General features: G+C 37.0%; 1 protein-coding gene across 3 annotated transcripts in view; it reads left to right on the top strand.

The window, feature by feature from the left end:
• Positions 1–12643, top strand: part of Nbea (neurobeachin) — a 558359-nt gene that overhangs the window by 91739 nt on the left and 453977 nt on the right. The gene's annotated exons all lie outside the window — the stretch shown is intronic.

Raw genomic sequence — 12643 nt, 5'->3', positions numbered from 1 at the left:
TTCATGAACTTCTTATTTTTCATAAAGGTGTTCCGGTATTAAAGACATACCTTTAGCTGTCAATTCTTAAAAAATTATTTTCTAACAGTATATTGCTTATTAAAGTGGTATTTGAAATCTCAGATTTTGAAATATGTACATTATATTACAAACATACAAAATGACTTGTTATATTATGAACTTACAAAATGACATTTTGAGGTCACAGAGGTCAAGAACACTGGCTGCTCTTCCAGAAGTCCTGAGTTCAATTTCAGCAATCATGTGGTGGCTCACAGCCATTTGTAACAGAGTCTGATGCCCTCTTCTGGCCTGCAGATATACATGCAGGCAGAACACTCAGAAATGCATGCATCCGTAAACAAATCTTTAATAAAAATGACATGTGGAGAAAAGAGTGAGATATTTAGAGGAAGAAGCAGTGTCCAATGCTCTGTCCCGTTGAGATCATTCATTTTATGCATCTACATTTACTTGTCCCTTACGTTCGGTAAAGAATAGTGTAATCGATGTACTCTTTCACAAAACCACTGATGCTGACTTATCATATTATCCTGATTTCTATTTAGCTTTTGAAATAGATGCATTTTAGGCAAAATGCAGAATTGACACCTATGAAACAGTTTTTAATAAGTACACTTGGTCCGTATGGCTAAATTACTTAAATCACATTTGGATTTGTACAATTTCAGACTATTTGGAGGGGAGATAAAATTATACATTATAAATCAAAGTTGATAATGTTTGAGGAGCACGTCTTGTGTTGCTGCTTTTTTAAAGTTTAAAGTTTAAATTTACGGGAAGATTGTTTTTGAAGAGTAATACCAAATAATAAAATATTCTTTTTAAACCTTTTTACATTCATATTTATGTTTTATTGTTTTATGTTAGACATGTAAGTAACAAAATTACTCCTTTAAAAAGATCTGTTTGTTCCCAGTGACTTTAAATACTTAAATACTTAAAAGAGTCTTGCTGTTTTATGTCACAGTGACATTACATGCTGCTATCTTGTATCCATTTTGTTTTGTTTCACTAGGCCTAGATATGAATTGGTGTTAGTATAGCCACTTTTTCCCCCTATACCAATCCCCTCCCCTTTTCCCCTTTTATTGAAAATAGATTCCTTTTTCACATAATATAGCCTGGTTACAGTTTCCCTTTCCTCTGTTCCTCTCAGTTTCTCCCCACCTCCCCTCCCATCTGGATCCAGTCCCTTTCTGTCTCACATTAGTAACAAACGGGCTTTAAGGGATAATAATTAAAATAAAAGATAAAACAAAAACTAGGTGGATGAGACAAATGAACAGAAGGAAAAGAGCCCAAGAGAAGGGGCATAAGTCTCAGAGATCCACTTGATTACACAGTCAGAATCCCATAAAAACACTAAACTGGAAGCTATAATGTAAACACAGAGGACCTGGTGCAGACCCCTGCAGTCCCTGTGCATGTTGCCTTAGTCTCTGAGTTCATATGTGCTTTGATCATGATGATTTAGAGGACCTTTTTTTTTCCCCCTGCCCTCTATTCCTTCTCCTCTTCTGCGGATTTCCATGAGCTCTGAGGGGAGGAATTTGATGGAGACATCCCATGTAGGGCTGAGCGTTCCAAGGTCTCTCACTTCTTGCATAATATCTGGCTGTGGGTCTCTATATTTGTTCCCATCTGCTGCAGAAGGAAATTTCTCTGCTGATGGCTGAACAAAGTGCTGATCTATGAGTGTAACAGAATGTCTCTAGGAGTCATTTTATTGCTACTTTAAAAAAAAAAATTAGTATTTGGTTTTACCCTAGATCCCTAGGCTATCTAGTGTGTCAGGTCCGTGATCATCCAAGCAGTGTTGGGTATGGGTTCCATCTTATGAGTGGGCATTAAGTCAAATCATGTATTGATTGGTTACTCTCACAAGCTTTGTGCCACCATTGCCCAGCATATTTTGCAGTTGATCCACTGGTTTGAAGCTGTGTTGCTATTTACATTTATTTTTTGGTAGCATGCAGAGTACCTTCCTGTACCAATGTTGCTAGAAGGTAGTGATGAAGGTTCTATGTAGCCACCAGTTCAACTTCTCCATGTTCAGTAAGTTGTGTGGGTGTTGTCTTCCGCAATAGGACCTTGGTGTCAGTTTATAGAGAGCAACCTATAGTTTTGGCAGCAGCATGAGTAGTTTGAGGATTTCCGTAGGACCCCATTAGCTAAAAACTCAATTAGATGTAACCAGTCCTGGTACTAGAAACTTCATTTAGTGACAAGAGATGGCCAGTTGGGATTCTGTCTCCCCCATTATTTGACGATTTTATGTAGACCACCTTCATGTATATAAATATTTTAGTAAGCTTCTACTATAGTAGATTTCAATACTACCCTTCAAATGGCCCTTAATGTTAGCTGTCTCTTCCCATATTCCCTCCTTCAAGTCCCATTCCCCCCCTCCCCCATCCTCATTCCAGCCCCCTCATCATCCATCCGTACCTATCTATTCAGTTTCCCTTTCCTAACAAGATCTGTCTCTCATAATACCTTACTCTATACCTAACCTCTATGTTTCTACAGATTATAGCTTGGTTATTATTGATTTAACAGCGAATATCCACATAAAAGCTAATACATTCCATATTTGTCTTCCTTGGTCCAGGGTACCTCATTTGGAATGGTTTTTCCCCCTAGTTCCACCCATTTACCTACAAATTTCATGATTTTATTTTCCTTTTTCCTCTCTATTTGATTTCTTGTTCTGCTTTGTGTTAACTTTGCATGAGAGTCTTAATATGGTTTAGAATGTATCTAGTCTTCTGTCTTCCTTTGTCTTGATCATAAAATATTTTCATTAGCTTTCTGTTTTTAAAGATACACGCACACACACATATATACACATTTGCCTGTATTTATGTATGTGCACCATGTGTATGCCTGGTATCCACAGAGGCATTGGTATCCTAAAGAAGGCATTGGTCCCTTGGAACTAGACTTGCAGATGTTTCTGAGCTGCTGTTGGGGTACTGAGAATGAATCTAGGACCCCTGCAAGAACAGCAAGTGCTCTTACTGATGAGCCATCCCCCCACACTGTGAAGAAACAATTAAGCACTAAATAAATGATATTAAATACAGTGACAAAATATAAATAAAGGTGAGAAGTTGAAAAATAATGTAAACTATAAATCCAATATCACTATTGTAAGCAAATTTCAGAATCAATAGGCGCTTCCTGGCAGCACATAAGGGAAAGGGTGAGATCTAAGTGTTAGGTTCTTCTACTCAGAAAGGAGCCAACATTGTGTTGAACAGCTTGGCGAATTAGAAATTCCTCATTTGGCTCTTTTTTGTCATGCTCTTTTATAACAGTGGTAAAAATTAGAAGGAGCCCTAAGTAATTGTGTTCTTTCAACACGTAGTGTTCTTATATAGAGAGTCAAGGGCCTACACTAAAATTTGACATATACACAAGAAATACCTCTAATTGTGGGCATGGCTTGAGAAATTATCATATTAAGTTGTAAAAGTCCCTAACCAACTGAGCCTTTGTTAATGGAGATTGTAAATTAATGAGCACAGGTGAATTTTCTCAATTGGAAATACAAAGCATAGTTATTATTTAGCAGTTTGTATATGCAAAACTCATTGATATTGACAGGTTTTTTTAACTAGAAATTTAGATGATATAAAGAAAGAAAAGATGCAAATGAGACCCAGCCACATTCTGACAGGAACATTCACATACTTCACCCTAGTGTCTTGGTAGTGAGCAAAGTCACTGCTTGCAGGAGAGCTGTAGTTAGACTGTTCAGAGTATGTAGGATATAACAGTTAGTTGACTCTCATGGTCCTATGTTACACATGAACACTTTGATACAAGAGCACATTGTATGGTGAGGGCCTTACTTACCTCTCATTCCCATTACTTTTGGACCTTTACCCCTATATCTCTTTGCACCCCTAAAAAGGGAGTTTCCTACCTTTTTTCATTGTGACACATCATTGTTACCTACAGAGTTCACATTTAAGAACTACATTATCATCTTAGAAAAAATTTGCCAAGGAAAAATTCTCACAGTGCTGTAACTAGGGATATATCTTTGTGTTTAGCTGTGTTCATAGCTGTTCATGTGGCCTGCAGCAGGTTAGCATCTACTTTTATGTCACACACACATAAGCATGACTTCGTTAATCTCTATAAAATACATAAACCACAAATGAGAAAAATACTATTTTTATGAAACTGGCTCAAATTTATTAATATAATTAGCTTTAGTTGCATCCACTTTCCTACAAATGACACAGTTTCATTCTTTTTTATGGCTAAATCAAGGAATTTCATTGTATATATGTGTCACATTTTCCTATCCATTATCCTGTTGCAGGACACCTGGGTTTGCTCCATAACTTAGCTACTGTGACTAGAGCTGTAGTGAACACTCATATGTAAGTGTCACTGTGATGTGCTGACTTGGAGTCCTCTGGGAGAATACCCAGGAATGGTATAGCTTAGTTATAGGGTACATCTATTTTTCATTAGCTAAGTAACTTCTATGTGGATTTTTATAGTAGTTGGACTGTCTGCTTTTGGGCCAGAATCATGCTTTTTTTTTTTTTTTTTTTACTATGGCTGTATTAGAACGTAATATAGATAGGAACATTATTCTTTTTATTTAATTTTGCTTTGGTTTACTTTTGAATAACTTTTAAGTTTGATCTCTTATTGGAATGTCTCATATGTTAAGCATAAGTGAAAGTGACAGAAAAGTATATCTGAAGTAGTAATGTAAAAATATTTCAGGTGTAATAGAGCTAAAGACCTTAGTAACTCCACTTAAAATAAATTTAAAGAGCTCAGACACTTGAAGCAGTTTCAGATAGAAATGGAACAGCTTGCATGGGGCTACTGCAAGTGCAGAATGAATACATGTTGAAGAAGCTGGAGATGGCTGAGACACAACACTGTTTGAGGAACATAGCAGCTTGTGAAGAGTGGAGCTGGACCAGCAGCTGGAAGTGATGCACAGGGAGTTCACTTTGGTGTATGCATATGGCTATTGTTAAGTGCTCTTGTGCTTAAGGAAACTGTAAGAATGGTTTGTCTGGTTTTTGTGTGATGGCTCCAGTAACTGTATGGTTAGTGCCAAGCCAGAGAAGGAAAGGAGGTGAAGGGACAGAAACACAAGACCTTTGTGGAGGAGAAATGTGAAAATTAGGTTGGGCATTTTCTCTCACTTCACCACTGGGATGACAGCCAGAGACACATTTTGGATAGTGTCCACCAGGTGTGAGAGAAGACAGCCAACTAAGGCTTCATCCTGGAAATGGAATAGACAAGTGTGCTCCTACCATCCTATATTGATGCAGTGCATCTGGCATCTGGCCAAGAGCCTGGAGTCATGCCAAACTGCTTATCTAATAGGCCAGGAGAGAACACAGGAGGAGCAGCTCAAGAAGTAGCTGGGGCCTGCAGACTGGACACTGTGGAAGTCTACCAGTCCCTCCCTGCAGAATTCCACAAGTACTTCAAGGGAGGACCTATAAATGCTGCAGGAGCCATCATTAGGATTTATACCATTGGTGCCAAATACCATGTGCAGTGCTGCATCTGCTCTGGCCTCTAGTCCCCCAACTCCAAGACCAAGCTAGACAAGGAGGGGAGGAGGCAGGTTCTGGGGATCTCTTCCTGGTAGCTATCTGAAAGGCACGTGATAATAAAGAAGTCAGTTTGTGATTCTAGCCACTGCCATCACTGGCTTTCAGGCCTCTGTGGGATCAATCTCCTGAAAAGGAAACCCTGATACCATATCTCCAACTTCCAACTTTCTTCTCTTTTGTTCCTGACAGCATAGCCAGAATGCCTGCAGTGTCTTAGCTGGCCCTGTCCCAAGCTGTCATCCATCTCTCTGCTTTGAGGGAGATAACTCAACTACCTGCATTTCTAACTCCCTTCTGTGTTGTGTCCAAATCCTAGGGAAGGAGAGAAATCACAAGGTGAACACCCAGGTTAGGGGCATGTGTCCCTGCAAAGGAGGATTGGTCCTTCATAGTCTGTGTTCCATGTTTTATTTTTTGACAGCCTTCCCTTTGGAAACTAGGCAGTGATGTTCAATAAACAATTTCAGATGCTCAAATAAAACAAGAACCCCAGAAAAGTCAGTTAAAAACAGACAAACAAAAACAAACAAACAAAAAGCAAGACTGAAAAATGAAGAGCCAAAAGTAAAGAAAACCCTTGTAAATGAGAGAAAATGGGAAATTGATTGAGGAAGCAATGGTTTGGAAAACCACACTAGGAAAATCATAGAGATGAAGCCAAGTATTTTTTTAAAGTTATGAAAGAAAAGCACCCTTAAAAGCCAGAATTCATTCATGAAAGTTTCTCTAGGTATGAGAAATGAGAAGAATTAGGAGAAATGTTGGCACCAGCACACTTCAGTGACCAAAGTGGGAAACATGGATAATTAGGACTGAGCCCCAGACACAACAAATGAAAGGTGTAGATGAAGTACAATCTTCTTTCTCGTGATTTCTCTTAAATGTACACAGTTGATTAAAGCAAACTTCTTTCATGTAAAATTGATTTGTGTCACACAGAAAAATGCTAACAGAACACTAGAGGGGGCTAGAAATGGTCTCGTTTGGTGAATAGTTTCCATATTTTAGTGTCTAGAAATAAAGGATTTGAGATTGAGTATAAGTCAGTAGCTCGCATGACCTGAGTAAAATCAAAGTTACATGCTTTTCTTTTCTTGAGCTTTGTAAATAAATACCTATTTCCTCACAGCACGTGCTTTGACCTCTCTTTCAAATCAGAGGTAGCAATTACTCAGTTGAAAGGATGAGCAAAATAAGAGCTGTCAGGCAAACTAAATACAAACAGGAACAGTTACTATCCCATTCATTTATTGTTTCAGTAAATATTGCATAAGTGAGCAAGAGAAATTTACTTGGGTAAATAACTCATATCCTCTGCTATAATATAAAACAAGATTTTTATTTTTAAACAGGACCTGACTGTGTAGCCCTGGCTGGCCTGGGAACTCACATGCTGGTATTAAAGGCATGCACCATCATGTCTGGTAATTTTAGTGAAATCCAGGGAATGTTACACATGGCCTTCTAGGGTGGTCAGCATTTAAGTGGACCACCACAGCTAGGAGGCTTTTTGAATATTCTTCGTGAAGATGAGCATGGTGTAGCTCTTGAGTCCTAGGAAAAAGCCGCTGTTGTCATTAGTATAGTAGTAGAGATAATGAGCTGTGCTGTTGGTTGGGGATTTTGGAGTTTTGATACATTTATGTCTACATCCACAGACGTTCTGTAATTACTACAAAAATGAATGATGATACTTGTGAAAGAAACTGTAGAGCTTTGATCTATATGTGTGTACATTGAATATATATAAATATATTACATACATATACATAGAAATTCACACTTATTTCTGTTTGAGACATTTCTCTAAGTTATGTCTCTTACATTCTTATAATGCTAAATGATTATTCAGTCTGACTTTTAAAATTCCAGTCTACTAAAACAACCATCCTTCCAGGACACTACAGACAGGTCAAAAATCTTCACTTATAGTAGAAGAATCAGTTTCTGTAATTGCTTGATAATGGCAAATGAGACTTAATTTGCAGTGTCTTTTTGTAGTGAGTATCATTTTATTACATGGCAAGACTATTGGACATTGTATTAGTGATGTCCTTTTTTAAAAAATTTATGAAATGTTACAGTGATTATGAGGCCAATACTTGACACAGTAGGTAAACTGATATATGTCATTATCTTAATATCTTAATCATTTTCTGCTATGTTAAAATACTAAAAATTGCATGCATTGAAATTTTCTTTACTAACTTTGACATTTGTTGTCAAACTTGTGTCTATAATCCTTATCCTCTCCAATAATCTGACATGTTTGAGGGTGATAGTGTTGATTGTAGGGCATTCAATTGAAAAAATTCAATATATTTAATATTTATTAAATTAAGGAAGTATTCCAAGCTTTGGGGATTAATATGATTGAGCTTATACTCTTTGATGAAAATCTTACAGAGAAGGAAGATTTTTAAGAGTTCTTAGGATATAAGTTGGTGTCAGAGGCATCTGAGACAGAGGACATGATTGATAGAATGGAAACAAAGGTGTACAGGATATATATGGGTAGACCCACAATTAGGCATGACTTTGTGGTAAAACACTTAGTGGGAAGATTAGTTTTATAATGAAGCCCTAGGATTCTTTTGATAAGCTTAAATTGTTGAAGGCTTTGAGTATCCAAGTACTAAATTTGGATCATGGTTTTTGCTAAAGTAGTATTTACTCCAAATTTGTAGCAAGGAAATAAACTGATCAGATTATATGCTTTTCAAAGATAGGGTTTGAGATACAACTTTTAGAATCTGTATGATTTTTTTAATGGCCCAGAATGGATGTTGTGCTTTAAAATACAGAGCTAGCACTAGAACATAGTTATTGAGTGTTGCAAAATTATGATAATATTCTTTCAGCAATATTCAGTATGTGTTATGGGGAGAGTAATATGTATTTTTTTTCATTTTTTGAGACAGAGTTTGTCTGTGTAGTTTTGGTGCCTATCCTGGATCTCGCTTTGTAGACCAGGCTAGTCTTGAACTCACAGAGATCCGCCTGGCTCTGCCCTCCTGAGTGCTGGGATTAAAGGTGTGTGCCACCACTGCCCGGCACATGTATTGTCTTTTATATAAATGTGGCAGCCAGGTATGGTGGTTCACACCTCTAAACCCAGCACTAGGGAGGTTGAGCTAGGTAATTGCTGCAAGTTTGAGGCCAGCTTGTCTCAAAAAGCGAGCAAGCAAACAAGCAAACAGAATGCCTATATTCTTGAGGTTAGTAATGCTTTCTGGAGGTCAGTATTACAAATACCATCCTGCAACGTTTGTGGCAGTTAGACTTAGCTTTTTAGTTAAGCAGCATGTTAGTACATTTTCTCATATTTACATTAGGTAAATGGCCCAATTTAGGTGTTTATGGTCTACTAAATGATGTCCTGCCTCATTAGATTATCTTACAGATAGTCTGGATATACAGGCTGCCTGTATAATGTTATATCCCCTTGTATGTACATTATATTAGTATGCCATCTGGCTTCCAGATTATGATCCTCTTGTCTTTTGAGTACTGGGATTTTAGGCATTTATCCCAACACACCTGAAAACTTAATGTAATAAGTTTTTGTATATTCAAGGTGTTAGTTATTAGTTTTTCAAACTTCTCTTCAGTAAAAAGATCTATTGTGTATATAAACTGATACTCAAAGTACTCTGTGATCTTAAGGCTTTATGAGTAAAAATTGTGGATCAGTTCATTTGTAGTTACTAGTATCTAACTGATGAATGTAACACGAATTCCTAAATGGTCTTATAATAAAAAAAAAAAATCCTGTACTAGATAGTGGGGTAAATGCTGAAAGATCAGGGAGAGACAAAGGAACAAGCCACATCTTACCTCTAGGACTCCTTAGCCTGAAAAAGCCTCTAGCCAAATGAGCTTCCTCAGCCCAAAAGCCTTTAGTTCCTGTCTCCTCATGCCTTATATACCTTTCTCTGCCCATCATATTACTTACTTCCTATTGCTGGGATTATAGTCGTGTTACTTCTCAAATCCTGGGATTCAAGGTGTGAGATCTCAAGTGCTAGGATTAAAGGTGTGGGTCACCACTGCCTTCCTCTGTTTCTCTCCTAGGCTGAGTCAATCTCATGTAGTCCATGGTGGCTTTGAACTCACAGAGATCCAGACGGATCTCTGCCTCCCGAGTGCTAGGATTAAAGGCGTGTACCACTACTGCCTGGCCTCTATGTTTAGTCTAGTGGCTTGTTCTGTTCTCCAATCTTCGGGTAAATTTCATTAGGATACACAATATATCACCACAGATGAACAAATGTATCACCTATAATTATTAAACACAAAGGCCAGTTTTATAAAAATAATATTTCCTTCCCAAGCTTTATTTTGATAACAAAAATTTATACCAGTGTATAAAAGAGACCGCAGGTAATATTGTTAAAATATGTTTGATGATCTATAATAATGGGTTAGAGTAAACTGGTTATTTGCAAGCTACTCTCAAAACTCTACTGGAATTGCCCCTGGAGTACCATCTCTGCAGAAAGGAATATACTCACTTACTCATATTTTAGAGTCCATGAAAGTCAGACTGGATGCTTTTGATATTTCCTATTAAAATAATGCTTTCAGGGTTTGCTATGGGATTGAACACTGACATAATTTTAAAGTTATGTTGTGTGTTATTTGATCATGGAAATTGAGGCTGAAGATCCTGTGGGTCAACTTAATAGGGGACATTTAGAGGGTGTAAGTTGCTTCATGTCTTCAGTGCTGTCCTTTAACATTATTTACTGACTTGAGGTATCTTTGAACACTTCAATCTTTAGTGAAGGCTAGCTGCCAATATTATTTTAAGGAACGATTATTATATAACTTAAAATTGATTAAAAATACTGTTAAAATGAATGATATATATATGAATGTCTACATAATGATACAATAATGAATAATAATGTGTTTCTATATAATACATTGATATCCTTGATGCATGACTATATGAATGAATGCTACATGAATAAATGAATGCTAACTAATTCATTTTGTAGAACAAGTCCTTCTGTTCACTCTTCCTTTCTGTGTGATGTGATTTATTTTCTTGGATATTGGTGCTGTAGGTTTTACATGATGTAATGCTCTGTGACAGGGAATTCATTCATCATCTCTTAATTGCACTTTCAGTGTATGCAGGGCCTAAAAAGATGGATATGCCAGTTCTTACTTTTGAAGAATTATTTACCAAAACATAACAACATTATCACCAGTTTAGTGTATAAAGCAATAGGTAAATATGAAAAAAAATTAATCTTTCCCACAGTGCCACTTAGAATTCTATGTAACTCATGGAAAGCTGTGAAAGTTGTCTGACTGAAGGCACCAACTAAATTTGATTGCTTCTGACTTGAACTCAGATTCTCAGAGGAGACTTTGATACATCTAAGTGGTTGAAATTAAATTTAAATTTAGAATGTTAGAAATATATGTGATCTTACACTGTTTACCTATTTCTTTCAGTCTGTTTTGTATTTTCTATTAAGTATTTATATTATCCAGATATGTTTCTTTTATTTTGCATAAAACCAATACATATGACATGATTGGAATAAGAAGCCACTGTTCTATTTCAGGTTTTCTCACTGTAGCATGCGAATAGACAATGTGAGGTCTCATAGGAATGATAATGTGTAGCAGCAATACTTATTGTACATTATCTGTATAGACAATTTCTATAATATATTTACTTATATTTTGATATATATTTGTATTTTTTCCAGGAAATTTGAGACTAAAATTAAGTTATAATTTTATAAATATGTTATCATTTATTTAGAAAAATTATTAAATACAGACCTATTTTGAAAGTTCTTAAGAGAGAATTTTTTTTCCACTTTTATTTTTATTATAATTAGATTCTTTTCTAATGCAATATATCATGATTACAGTTTCCCTTTCCTCTACTCCTCCCAGCTCCTCCCAACATCCCTCTCATCCGAATCCACTCCTTTCTGTCTTTCATTGGAAAATAACAGACTTCTAAGAGATAGCAACAAAACCTAACAAAATAAAATATAATAAGATAAAAATGTTCACATCAGACTTCTACAAGGTAAACCAACAGAAAGAAAAGAACTGCAAGAATCCAAGACACAGTCATTCACATACTCAGGAATCCCATAAAAATATTGAACTGAAAGCTGTAATATATACACAGAGGAATTGTTTCCTACCTGTGTAGGCCCTGTGCTTGATGTTTCAGTCTCTGTGAGTTCATATGAGCCTTGATCAGTTGATTTAGAGGGCCTCGTTATCCTGGTGTCCTTCATCCCCTCTGGCTCTTACACTTTTTCAACCTCTTCTTTTGTGGGGTTCCCTGAGCTCTGAGGGGAGACATCACATTTAGAAGTGTGTGTTCCAAGATCTCTCACTCTCTGCATGATGTCTGGCTGTGGATCTCTCTATTTGTTCCCATCTGCTGCAGGAGGAAACTTCTCTGATGATGGCTGAGCACTGATCTATGAGTATAGCAGAATGTCATTAGGAATCATTATATTGGTTTTACCTTAGGACCCTGGGCTATCTAGTCTCTGGTTCTTGGTCAGCCAATCAGTGCTAGGTATGGGTTTCATTTCGTCCACTGGACCATAACTCAAATCAGACATTGGTTGGTTACTTCCACAAGCTTTGTGTAATAATTATAGTAATAAGCTTAGCATATTTTGCAGGCAAGACAGATGGTACATCAAAGGTTTTGTGCTTAGGTTGGTGTTTATGTTTCTCTTTTGGTAGCACACAGAGTATCATCCTCTACTGAAGACAGTAGAATGGAGGGGTGAAGGTTCTGTGTAGGCACCAGCTCCAACTCTCCATGTTCATTGAGTTGTGTGGGTGTTGTCTATAGCAGTGGGGTGCTGCTGTCAGTTTGTAGAGAGCAAGCTATTTATCTTGGCAACAGCTTGAGTTGTTTGGGGATTTCCATGGGACCCTTTTAGCCAACAACTCAATTGGATATAATCCAGGCTAATCAGGTATTCTGAACCCTGAGTTTGGTGACAAGA

This window comes from Peromyscus californicus, unplaced genomic scaffold, assembly GCF_007827085.1.
Source record: "Peromyscus californicus insignis strain IS unplaced genomic scaffold, ASM782708v3 Scaffold_9__1_contigs__length_137607984, whole genome shotgun sequence".
NCBI classification, from domain to species: domain Eukaryota; kingdom Metazoa; phylum Chordata; class Mammalia; order Rodentia; family Cricetidae; genus Peromyscus; species Peromyscus californicus.
The sequence above is the reverse complement of the archived record's forward strand: the minus strand, read 5'-3'. Positions and strand labels throughout refer to the sequence as shown.